The 13,632-nt window shown below is 45.8% G+C and overlaps 1 long non-coding RNA gene across 1 annotated transcript in view; it reads left to right on the top strand.

Annotated features, from left to right (window-relative positions):
• LOC138510069 (uncharacterized) overlaps positions 1–10,076 on the top strand; it is a 73,438-nt gene extending 63,362 nt beyond the window's left edge. The window contains exon 4 of the long non-coding RNA XR_011280309.1: positions 8,388–10,076. This is a non-coding gene — a long non-coding RNA (uncharacterized lncRNA). The remainder of the gene's footprint in view (positions 1–8,387) is intronic.
• Positions 10,077–13,632: the final 3,556 nt, after the last annotated feature.

Raw genomic sequence — 13,632 nt, 5'->3', positions numbered from 1 at the left:
CGACAAACTCCTCCTGGACCCCCCCCCCCCCGATTCAAAACCACTAGAGCAGGGGGCAGCAGCTTCACCACTTTAGCCCCCAAACACTGGAACACCCTACCCATCATCATCAAAAAAGCATCCTCCTTCACGCTCTTTAAGAAACAGCTAAAAACCTGGTTATTCAACCAATATTAGCACCCTAAGATAGGACCCCTTTCATCGGATACTGTTGTGAATACTTAGGCCACTGTATATTGTTGTGAATATGTTGTAACCTATATCATGTAATGCAACCAATGTAATGTTTGAATGTGACTAATTTCTAAGCTATCTTATAACCTCGCCGTGACACCCGAGGGTCTGGGCGTGTAACAAATAAACAAAATAAATAAAACTCTGCCGGCAGAGGTCCAGGGTCTCCTCACAGGGGTTCGGTATGCAACTAGACCACTGACTCCTCCTTTCCAATGTCTACTTCCGTGGTGTGGTGTGCTGTGCATGCACAAGCTCATGTGGCACCCATGCACAGGTCCTAATTGCATCTGTGCATGCGTTTGCACACCAGAAGCCTGCAATCGCCAACAACATCCGCTGCTCACTCCCTGGGCAGTTGTTCCAGATGAAGAAGATTCCTGAATTTGGACCACCATTGCGCCTGGTCTTTGTCTCAACTGAGCGGCCATTTTAGAATCACTCGCTGATGGCTATTACCAAAATGTAGCTTTCTGCTCATGACATGCGCATCATGGTAGCTCTTCACACTGACTGTGCTCCTTTCCCTCCCCTTGTTTCTCCAACAAAGGTGTTGGTCTCGAATTCAGCAAGGGCACACCATTGGCACCCCTTTCCCTTTCTGATTTCACTTCCTCCTTCTTTAGCATAGGGTCGAACTCCTCATGCCACCCTTCTTACTATCCACCTCTTCTACTGACACCTGGGCACTCTAAACCTCTCTTTCTCTGATCTTGAGTTCTTTCGCCAAATGCTCCTATCTCCGTCCCTGCCATCATAATGGGGTGACACCAAGTCATTCAGCTTAATGAAGACCCAATTGCTCCAACTTGACTAAACTACCTTTGACAACTCGCTGTTCAACCTTCATAGCCTTCCATCTCACATGCAAGTCAACTCTCTGTCTCATAATCCTATCTTCCACCCCGTTCTCCTCTGCTCCCAGAATTGACCTCTTCCCCTCTGACCACACTCTCATTCACTTGAGCATCTTCATTTCTGCACCACTCGCCCACCCCCCTCCCTCCTCTATCACCAAATGTAAATTCAAGCCCAACTCCATGCCCCTTATCTCAGGCAAGCCAATATCTCGCTCCAGACTCCACTTTCTCACTCCATTGAGCACTGCTTTACCACATTCAACTCTGCACCGACTACCCAGGGCTGCACTGGCCTACAGGGAACTCTGGGTATTTCCCAGTGGGCCTCTGCACCCTGGAGCTCTTTTGTATTTTATTTGCACATGTTATCATAGGAAAAGGGCTGGGCTTGCTCAAAATGTGTAATATAGTTTAACTTTGAACATTGTTTCCAGGGCCTCTTTTGGTTCCCAGTCCACCCCTGCGACTACCCCTTCAATGATCACTACCCTGCCTGTTCCTTCACCCCCTCCCACCCACATCCTCAACCCTGGATCTTCCCAGCCATCCATCAGCTGAAGACAACCATGTGTCACTGATTACACCGCTGGTGCAGAGACAGATTGCCCACTCGACTCACTCCCTAAAAGGACGGTCTGCTGATGCAGATCACAGCTTTTGACACCTCCAAATCCTCTTATTCCACTCATCTTGTTTATTTTCTCCACGCACACGTTTGCAAACCATCCCTGACCCTCCAGGCCATGCTTTCTCCCCCTAATAATCTCTCAATTTCCTCCTCTCGGTCCGTTAACTCTGCCTCCTACTTCTCCACTAAAATCACCTAAATGTGGGAGGGAGACCCTGTCCATTGTAAGGCTGCAGAAGGAGACTGGCAAGCAGGTGTCCTGTTGGTTGCCGAAGATTTTTATTAAGTTGAAATAAACCCATCTATCCCCATCTCTGAAAGGGGGGGGGGTTCCCCTGCCTACCATAAACTAAAGGGGCTGTCAGAATATCCGTCTGAAATCTTAAACTTCACCGTCCTGTGTCAATACCTTTAGTAGTCTTTAATAAACACGAAGTTCCTTTACCAGGATGACGACTCCCTCCTCCTGGTTGGGTGATGGAGGCCCAATATAGTTCTCTTGACAGAAGCTGGTCAGGGGGAATGCCTCCCTTCCCCTGACATCAGATAAAGGTTCTCTTTCATTACAAATGGCCAGGGGAAATTACTCCCTTCACCTGGTTCTTGGTACAGGAGATGTACCCTCTGTTTGTCACTCACTCTTAGCCTTTAGCTTGGGCTTTCGTTCCAAATTTTGAAAATGTCCCAACTCTGTCTGGGGGTTCAGTGACTCCAGTTATGTAACTGAGGTGAGGATAGATTCCTCAAGTATACTGTTCTCTTTCAGGAAGGCCCCAGAGGCTTATCTGGGGGGTTGGAGGCAGTGGTTTTATGCATGCCACTGAAGCAAGGACGCTCTCCTTGTAGGTGTATTTGACACTTCTTTGGGTGCTGACCCTTTTTTGGAGGTCAGCGGTCTTATGGACACCACTGGGACAAGAATGTAGTCCTTGTAATGTGCTTTTTAGACTTTTTAGGATCCTCAGCCCATCTCTGGTGGTCAGTGGTCTGTTTTATGGACAGAAGTGGGACAAGGACGTTCTCCTTGTATGTGTGCTCTCTGCATCTTGGGGTCCCTGACCCTTCTCTGGAGGTCATTGGTCTTATGGTCTCCACTCGGACGAGGAAGCATTCCTCGGATGCCTCTTGTGCCAGCGGCCCTCTTGGGTCCCCAATGGGCCTCCTGTGCCTCCCTTTACCTTCATGTGGGATCTGGCACTGTTCCAGTTCTTCCAGGGATGGGTTTTACACTCTGCTGCTTCCAGGCACCTTCCCCTTTGGGCGGCGGGCTCCACAGCATTCCCACTGACCTCCCAACTTCGCAGTTTCAGCGTCTTTGTTGGACCAGTCAGTCCACTTGGCCAGGGTTGCGCCACCAATCTTCTCTTCAGATCTGGCAGAGAGGTCCGCCCCCTTTTGACTCTTGCAGCGTCTCATCGGCGTTTGCTGCGCCGTCTGCTTCTTGTGATGGGGATTTGAATCTCCCGGGTTCTTCTCTCCTTGAAGACAATATGGACTCACTTTTCAGTTTTCTTTATATAGCACTGTTCCCGCCTCTGCCTATCATCAACACGTGCAGTTTATGATCGCGGGGCACTCTTCATGACTTTGGTGAGCTACCCCGTGGCAGTACTTGATGGAGGAAACTTCATGCCTATGGTGTTGGTCCTGGTCGTTCCTACCGGGTTAGTTTCTTCACTATCGCAATAATACATGGGTTTGTTCTCTAAGGAAGCATTAGAGGGGGGGGATGTGGGACTAGGGTATGTGTGGGGGATGACATGATTTCTAGGGCTGCACCCTAGGTGGTTCTCCTTGTTCCCAAGGTGGGAGATCCTCCCCATGAGGGCCTCCCACATTAAACCACCCCTATGGGGACTGTTTGGTATGGCCTCACCTCCCTAGCCTCAATGGAAGGGGCTCCCACCGGGGAGAAGTGGCACATAGTAAATCGTCACACACTCCTTCTATCTTGCCTACTCTTTCCTTCATTTTCTTTTCCTCCATCCCCCCACCCTCTTCTATCTTACTCCTCCCTCTCCTTACCCACTGAACGACTACCCATCCTTCACTCCAATTGACCCTTTTGCACCACAAATTAAGGAACTTGCACCGGTCACCTCCACACACCTCTCCCCCTTATTTAACCTCTCACTCAACCGGTATCCTCCAAACCTGTTACAAAACAGCCAGAATAATACTCGCCTAAAGAAGCGGACCCAAAATCAAAAACCGAGTTCAACAGACATATCTATCTCCTTTACCACCACTCTTAAAATCCTCGAGAGCATGGTCTTGAACTGCGTAGTAGACTGCCTTAAGGTACACTCACTTGCTGACCTCCCCCTCCCCCTCAAAGTTGATTTCAGTCCAAACACTGCTCTGCATCGTCAATTCTTTTGACACTGCCCACCACTCTCTTTACTCCTCTATTCTCATATTTATAGGTATTTCCACTGCCTGTGGCCCTGTGGATCATCTCTCCCCCCTTAAACTCTTTCCCCCCTTTTCTTCAAGAACACCATGCTCCAGTGCTTCATAGACATCTCCTGGGATTCCAGCACCTCATCACTGACTATCCTCCCCTCTTGGTGTTCCTCAAGCATCAGTCTTGTGCCCACTCCGTCATCCTATGCATTCATCCTTCATCAAAGTACTTTACTTTTTGGGTTATAACTCTTCCCTTTGGTGATACTTGGATAATATTCCCCTCCACCCATGCCATCTCTGAACAATGATCAACTGACATCTGTCATCTGCCACTGGATGGTTCTTCGCTTCCTCATGCTGAATTCTTCAAAAACAGAAGTCACATTCTCCCTGGCTCAACACCAATCCCACTCTCCCAACACCCATCTCTTTCCCAGTGAAGTCATCATCCGTGGCTCAAATAATAATTTAGCATTTATATGGTGCTACAAACCCTCGGGCATCTGAGCGCTGCTCATTATTACCAACGTGTGTGGTGCTCATTTATCGACCTCGGAAGGATGAAAGGCTGAGTTTGGCCCTGCCAGGATTTGAACCTGCGTCGACGGGCTCTGCATGGATGTCAAAGCAAGCGCTCTACTCGCTGTGCTATCGGACCGGCTCAGAACCTTAATCTTGTTGAGAGCGATCTGAATCGGTTCATCATGGCTACTGCAGACGGCTCGAACTCCGAAACATTCCAAAAATCTGCCCATTCCCCATGCAGGCCTCAGCTAAAACACTTAACTCTACTGTTGTGCTCAGCAAACTGTACTACTGCTTTTGGTCTACCCATATACTCTTGGCTTCCCTTAGCAAAGTCCTGAACTATGCACTCTTTTCAACCTACCCAGACCCCCCCTGCTCAACTCTTCCTGCTCTGACCACGCTAGATAGCTCGCCATTCAAAATTGTCTTTAAATTCCTGCTAAATCCACCCAGGATCTTACCCCCCAACTACCTTGCTGCCTGCATCTCCATATACTCTCCCTCTCGACCTCTCCGCTCGTCACCTCACAACCTATCAGCCCCCCATGCCTTCTGCTGCTTTTCCTACTTGTTCCACTCCACTGGAATGCTCTTCCACTTGCCATCAGAGCCTTCTCTCAAGTGCAACTCTTCAAAATATAGCTTTAATTCCACCATCTAGCAATGCAATGCGCCTGCCACCCCTCCTACCTACTGCCCAACCAACCTCTTCTGCATTCTGTCCTCCAGAACGATTAAAGATAATTTGTAAATCTGTTCATACTGGCCGAAGGCTCTCAATGTTATTATGTGCAGGGTATCTATTGAGCACAGGAGCTAGCTTCAAGAAGCAACAGAGCACTTTACAAATCATAGGTGCAAGGACACTGAGAGAAAAATGGAGCTGGGAGCTACCAATGGGGAAGGGCGGGGGCAGACAAATATTAAAAATGTCTCTTGCAGTCCCTGTTCCTGGTATATGTTACTACTCTTGCCACCCCCTTTATGTCATGAAACTCAACAATGCTTCCATGTAGCGGCACGTTAATCTAGGATTGACTATCTGTTATTTCCTACTTCTTTGGTTGTTTCTGTTCAAAATGACACCATGGCCCTGGTATGTTTGCCGGTCCAGAAATAAGGTGCCAGTAACCACGTTTCTGGCACCATTTCTGGGCCGGCAAACTACAAATCTGCCGGTAGGGGCAGTGAACTACCGGTAGGCCTGACTTGACGGTGCTTCAGTGTTCCCATTCGTGTCCATGGGAATGGGATCTTACCGTTCCTCCACTGCCCATAATATCCCGACTGGGATACCGGGCGGCGTAAACGGTAAACCAAGGTTGCCAGTAGGCCGCTGGCAGCCTACCGGCAGCTTCCTAATGAGGGCCCGTGCTCTGAAATAAGTACAAATAAACAATATAAAGCATGGCAAAAGGAGTCTCCCATTTTCATGGCAAGCCCCCCATGTAAAGAAAGGAACAGCCTCTCTAGAACACGTGCCTACAAAGCGTGCAGGGGAACGAATGTTAATATTGTGCTGTTTTCACAGGGGATTATGACCCATTTCTTTACAACAGCGATTTACCAATTTTCCGGATAGATAAGTGTTTGTAGAAACATTAAGCGAAATGGCTGGTGTTGCTGTGAAGTCTTGGGCTCAACGAGATCATAAGTGATGTTAGTCCCAGGCTTGTGTTCTCGTCAGTGGGTCACGTCAGGGCCCGCAGATTTCAACATTGCAAATCTATCATTTTATGGCAAAAATAAACCCAGCCATCCTTTCTAGCATCTCATGATTGTATGGCTCCGTTTCAAGACCAAGATTGTTTTTGCAGCTGAGAGGAACTGTCCAACACAATGCTTTTGGAAATGGGCCCAGCGGGTGTGTTTTGGGCGTGTTTAGTTTGAGTTTTCTGTTTTTCTTCCTGCATCCTGCACGCAGTTCCACAACCCTCGCAAACCAAGCTGCGTCACTATGGAATTGTTGTTTACCAGGCTTTATTTTCAGCAGAAGAAAAATCAGGTTTGATGCTTTCGGAAGTTTTGTCGCTGGTGTAATCAAGCCTCTGTGTAGAATGCTTAAAAACAGAGCAGTTGGGAAATGCATTTCCTGCAGGGATATTCTTATTTCAAAACCTAACACTCATTGAAATGGAACTTCCCGTCCACCAGAAGAAGCTGCGCATTTACTGCAGCTCAAAAAACTTTTAGTGTCCGTCATTGTCCAAACAGCACGAAGGTTTGTGCACCCTCCCCATGCCGATCTCGCCCACCATCCGCACCTCTTAAGGGAGATGCCAAGGGCTATAGCCGCACGCACGCCTCCCATTAACTGCACAGACCCCTGCGTCTGCAGCAATTCATGTGCAATTGCAGAAGCTAAAAGAAGATCTCTGCAGAGCAGGGCTTTTCAGTTGGCAATGGGAGTTATGTCCTAAGCTGTCTATTCCCATGAACCAACTCCATCCAGCCCCTGCAAGATGGCGCAGTGAGGTGTAACACTGCATTGCTGCTGGCAGGTCGAAGGATAACTGTTATCCTTCTATCCAGATTTTACTCCTGCAATTCAGAGGGTCCATCTCCCCTATGCCTCTGTGAAACTCAAGCGTGGCCTCCAATATTCAAAGCTGTACCCCTCCAGACTGCATGCTGTGCATAACAAGACCCTATTCTTTGCGCTCCAATCTAGGGTTGTGTGCTGTAGAATGTAACGCCTCATTCCGCTGTTGCTGGATTTTTATGTTTTGTGTGCCTGCTCCTGCTCTTTTGGGCTTGGCAGGTGAGATAAGCATCTCAGTGATGCCCCGGATTGTCCATGGTTTATAGGGTTGGGGTTTTGGGGGGGGGGGGGGGGGATTTGCACTGCAAGTTTGGGTGTGGCATGAGGGAGTGGGGGGTTATGGTGTTAGGATTTTGTTTCACATTTCAAACTAGGTTCACATCGCACAGTTGGGGGCTTGACGTCCTTTCCCCTTGGTATTGGCATACATTCTACCAGGCACTCTAATGGTTCCATCTACTGTGATAGGCTCTAAGCTTGCACCTCTGTTTATTTGCACCTTGGTGAGCTGGAATGTGAGGGGGCTTAATAACCCGGTAAAAGCTAGCAAGATATTGGCTTACTGCGAGGCATGGGGCAAAAATGATCCTTCAGGGAACGCAGCTCTCTGGAGTGGCCAACGATACTGTTGCCAAGATCTAGGATCTTCCAGGGTGTACACCTCATTTTCCTCCAACTTGCAGGATGTCTTGACTCTAATTCATAAATCTCTTAAGTTTCAAATGAGAGAAACAGTGTGCTTCATACGTGCAACACAACTGAACCCACAAAGAAAGCCCTAAGTCACCGGGTAATCCTTCAGATGCCTAAATATGGCTCTTGCACCATCAAACCCGCTCAAATAGCTAAAACCCACAGGAGCTTCACAATCTCACAAAGGATTCTAGCGCCCAGAACAACCCACAGGCGCCTGCAAATGTACCCAGGTATAGCGGGTGAGGACTGATCTTCGCCAAGTATATTTCAAAAGTTCATCAGGGCCTGGTTAATACATCATATTTTTTGGTAAAGTACTGTCTGCAGTGAATTGCTTCTCGAACACCCTTTTTAGTGTCATTCACAACAGGACTAAATCTAAGACTGACTGAAGGTATTACGACTATTGATAAGTAGCACCTTTTGTGAACATATGATGAGCTGATCACATGAGTATTGTTAATTGTGGTCTTTTCTCCATTTCATTTAGGGGCGTCTGTACATCTCGAAGGAGGTTAACTACAAGGACGACAACCATGAGGACCCTGGATCCTCGGCTCTGGGATATTCCCATGGATCTAGTTTCTCAAAAATCAATTACCTCACGTTTTTTTAATCATTCTTCCATTTTATTGCATTTGGTGTATGGGTGTTGACAAGGATATGGTATCATGTACTGGGAGTGGATTATTTGTAACTCATCAAGCGTATGAAAACTTTGGGACTCTGAGCCTTGCTTTTGGAGAAATTGCAGTGGACACACACACGTGCATCATATAACAGTTGGAACTAAAGTATCAAAGTTCTCAGAATTTCACACTGTGCATCCATGTTTACAAACACTACAGGTGGGCCTTGAGGCTAGTTTCTTCCACAGCAATGTCTTCCATCACTCCAACGCCACTGCTCACGCGCAAACCTCCTGACACAGATATTACCCTCCCCTCTCCCCAAGCGTATCATCGCAGAGGCTGAGAGTCCCCCGATCTCATTTAGGCGTATTTGACAATCCAGGTAGTTTCTTTTCACCCATTTCCCGTATATCGCTGTATCCGTTATCCATGCGCTCTTTCGATGTATAGATGTAGTTTGAAACGCATTGCTTCCTTGTGGTAAGTGACTGAGCTGCTGCCACGGGTTGTGAGACACTGATGAATGGTGCTATTTTGGACTTTAAACAGGCTCCTTGGATAGGTAGCTCTGAAGGGGAGTAATTTTTTGTATTCTTTTTATGTTCTACGAGGGTGTTGGTACTTTTTATTTTCCTTGACTGTTCTTTAGAGAGGACTGATTTGTTTGCCTCGTGTCTGCCGTGTGGCTTTCCTATCCAGTATCGTAGGGTGAGTAAATGCTAACAGCAAATGAGAAGCAGAGTCTAGCCTTCAAACCTGGGAAGACTCGCAACTGAGCAATTGTAGCGGGAGCAACCACAAGACTGTAATTTCCTTCGACTCCACTCTGTGTGAATGCCTGCCTGAGCCGTTAGAAACAAGCTATACTTTTTAATCACCTTGTAGAGTACTTTGTCTTTTACTGAAGGCATTTCTTTTTCAATAGGGGGAGCTACAGAAGTCCCTAAAGAAGCAGCACTTATTACATGTATGAAGCAGGTGATCGAATTGCAAAGTTGCAAAGACAAAAAATACTCAAAGGCCAAGCGGTTCTGCTTTAAGGTCATGGGCAGTAAGCTGTTGACGTTACACTTTTGTTCTTGCTCTCAGTGACAGTAAACCACCTACCCACCATACTATCTCCTCATCGGATGCTGTTGTGTTGGACACACTCTGGAAGCCCACCTTGTGTTTTTATATGCCGCCTTCCTATGGCTCTTCCTTTTTAGGACATGCCCTTGTCCTGTGAACTGTTTTAGCTTTTGACTGCTAATTACCAATGCATGTTCTTGCACTTGTTCATTTCTGTTGCTTTTTTGTAACTTACCCTTTTCAATTATTTGTTTTTACATTTTAGTAGAGTAGATAAATCAAAGGGCTGTATATATTAGTGCGCCGAACAGTATTCAATAGAAGTAACATTTATGTATAGTTGCTGTTGTGTACTGCCAAAAATGGCAGGGTTTTTGTATCGTAACCATGTGTTTCTTTAACTATACACACGTACCCAATGTATTCTAGATCTTTTGGTAGGATTTGTTCAATAAATATGCAAGTTATAGGGTTCACCCAAGTCTTTGAGTGCTTATTTATTGTCCTGCAGAGTCACATGCTTGTAGCCTACACCTCCCTCCCATCTGATAACTATTGAATAATCATGGTATTTTATTGGCCTGGGTTGTGTACTGCAAGCTGAAATGGAACAAAACCACGTTTCCAGATTTTATATTGGCAAAGGGTCATGAAAAGGGGGTCTCCCATTGTTATAACTATATATAAATTAATTTGCAGTAATTTACTTTGTTACAATTATTTCGAATTACTTTGAATTGTGTGTGTATTTATGGGTTATGGGGTTGGTGGCTTTGGGTAGGGGTGGTAGTTAAGGAGGTCATAGCGACGCCCCCCGACCCTCCCCCCAAAAAAAAGCAAATCGCACAATAAATCAAAGTAATTGCAACGATATACATTACCACAAAGTAATTTACTTCTTTGAAATCACATAGACGCGAAATTTGCAATTTTTCAAATTACATTCTGACTGATTTCGAAATTGAACGGTCTACTCACTTCAAGCAATCTAAAATATAAAGCAAACCAATAAATCTGATAACTGAAAAAAATGCCTCTAAAAGCCCAAAACCTATCATGGTAGGTATGATCTTTAAAGTTATTTGCACCATAATATACAATTTAAGATTTGTGGAACATGAGTACATCAACCATGCACAATGCACTCAATCTGAATAGTACTCATGTATTGCATCCATGTTAACTTGTTAAATGTTAATAAAGTTTGATAGCTTTGGTAATATTTAGAAATATGTTTTTTTTTTTAAATCGCTAACCCACTATACATAATCCGCCTGCAGAGTTACTGCAACTGTTGCGACATCACATAAGACACTTTTTGCTTTTAGTTCTTGTTCATTTTGTGGGAAATATATAATTATGTATAAATACACATTTACATATTATGGTATGAGAATGGTGTATGGATTTAATACTGACCCAACAACCAAACTAACATCGAGCCAAAAAATGACTTAACACCAAACCCTAGCAATGCATTAAAAACATGTGACATTTGCTCAGTTATTTGTTATCATAAAGTACTTTCAAACCCTATGCACCTAATTTTTCTTTTTTATTATTTTCTTTATTGAACAAATAAAATAATGTAACCAATACATTTCATATCCAACTTATGTATTGAGTGAATGCCAGTAGTTTTCCATCACCTCAGTATGGATGTTATGCTAATTACACTTGTACCGTGCACATTCACCCGAAGGCATCTTGGCGCGAAGACTAGAATAGAAGAGCATGCTAGGTGACACAGGCACTAGAATAGCAAGGTTTTCAGCAATTGTTAGAACTGCAAGTGGTTCACAGTACACCTCAGTGCAACCGGCAGTTAATTCCATAATTTGCCAGCAGCAATAGAGAAGGCTTGACCCTGCCCCCCCCCCCCAACCCTATATAAGCAAAATTTAGGGATTACCACAAGACAAGTATCATTAGAACAAAGAGATACCGCCTTGGTACATATGGCTGAAACCTATCGAAGAAAATGTGCTCACTGGCGGTAGTAGGCCTGGTGGACCAAACAAAGGGATTTAAACTTAATCCTTTTGGCTACAGGAAGCCTATCCAATGAAGGGAGCAAAGTACCAGGCTAAAATGTGAGCCATGGGGAGTAGAAGTGGCAAGGGAAGGTTCTGTAAAAGCTGCAGCCAGTTCATCAGGCCAAATGGCTGGGCCAAGCACCGGGCATTCCAATAAACCAGGCGGCTGGTCACCAAAGAGGCAACCACTGCAGGATGCAAACAAGCCGATACAAAATGCAGAACCTTGCGAGAGTTTTGAGTAAGAAGTGGCCTATTTTGCAAACTGCACTCACCTGGGGAGCCATTGACAGAGACCAGGAGAGAGACTCCCAAATTCTTAACAACCTACACAGGAATGGGAGGAACACCTAGCACAGATGGCCAGAAAGAGGGGGCCCAAGAAAGAGACTCAGAAGAAGAACCCACCACCTGGATCTCCATTTTATACCCATTTAACTTCAGCCAGATGTTGTTCATCAGACCCCTCAAGGCCTCAAGGCACTTGCATAAGCAGGATGACACCTCAACTTGGTCGAGATCTAAGGGGACTGGGTGTCTAAGATCTGGGTGTCGTTGGCATACGCGTAACACCTGAAGATGCGGGAGCGAATGAGAGCAACTAACGGCTGAACATAGATGTTAAACAACATTGGGGACAAGGCGGGCCACTGAGGAACACCACATGAGAGCAAGTGAGAGGGAGTCAGAAAAGGTGGCAGAGACAGCAATTGACCCCTGTCAGTTAGGAACTATGTAAAGCAGGGCAGGATGAGAGATTCCAATCGTGGCCAGGTGGAAAAGCAGGAAGGAGTGGTCGACTGTGTCGAAAGCTGCCAAGGGATCTAATAATATCAGGACACCCACTCCTCCACAGTTCACCAGCCTGGCCAGATCCTCCACAGCGGCAACCAGCACACTCAGTACCACGTCCCGGCCAGAATCCAGACTGAAAGGGGTCAAAAGAAAATGTAGATTGCAGGAATAAAGAAAGAGGGGACACAGAGAATACACACCCTAATGAATCCTGCTGCTGGCTAAACCGCAACCCTGGATCATCAATGCCTTGTGCACATATATCCCAGCAGCCATTGTCAACCAGGGAACGATAACTGAGTAAATCCTCATGATGATGTCTTTGTTGTTAATGCTCTTAGAAATATAAGACTTGAAAGCAGACCATTAGTCCTTGGGATGAGCATAAATTGTAGCCAATTCTCTATACGTGGCTTCTTGCACATATCCCCATTTCATATCTCTGAGCCAACGGTCACAACGGGGTGATGGTATTGACCACCAATTGATGAGCCCTTGACGTTTCACCAATTGGAGGCCCATGCGAAGAAATCTCTAGTGGCTCTTATCCTAATAAACACACCACTGGGTCAAGCCTCTCCCATAATGTCCTCCAATTCAGTCAATACTCCTGACTAGGACGCCACTGGACCACACAATACACCGTGTGCAAAAAAGTCAGCATTATTGTTTTTATAGTGGGGGCATACGTCTGGGACAGTGGGGTTATAGTTTAGCCGGAGTATGGAAAATGTTTAATTACACACCATGCCTCATAAATCTATTGCCATGGTAAATGCCCCAGTGTGTACCGCCACATTCGTTTGTGCTCTGGGGTATTGGATCTCCCTTCCCCCACCATTCTATAAAGCTCTGATACTGCATTCATCTTTGATCTAGCAGTGGTTGCTAATGTCTGGTACGCATTCCCAGAAGTAGTATCGAAAAGGATGGAACAATGTTCTTCAGCTGTATAGCTACTCTAGAATAAATCCTTAATTGTTCCAGCAATGACCTACCCATCTCCTTATGCTCGCCCATTGTAATACATTTATCGCCCAAAATAAATCTTCTAGTCTAATACTTCCAATTCTAGCTATTTCCCTACAGCTTATGTTCTAAAAGGAACTTTCCACCCTTAATTCTTTCTCAAAGTATATATTACTGGGTAGCGGTGGGGGGAGAACATATTTTCGAGGTCATCTTTTCAAGGCTTGTAACA

This window comes from Ambystoma mexicanum, chromosome 6p (assembly GCF_040938575.1).
Source record: "Ambystoma mexicanum isolate Mex_15411 chromosome 6p, UKY_AmexF1_1, whole genome shotgun sequence".
Classification (NCBI taxonomy): Eukaryota; Metazoa; Chordata; class Amphibia; order Caudata; family Ambystomatidae; genus Ambystoma; species Ambystoma mexicanum.
Note: the sequence above shows the minus strand (reverse complement) of the source record. Positions and strands in the feature narration are given on the sequence as shown.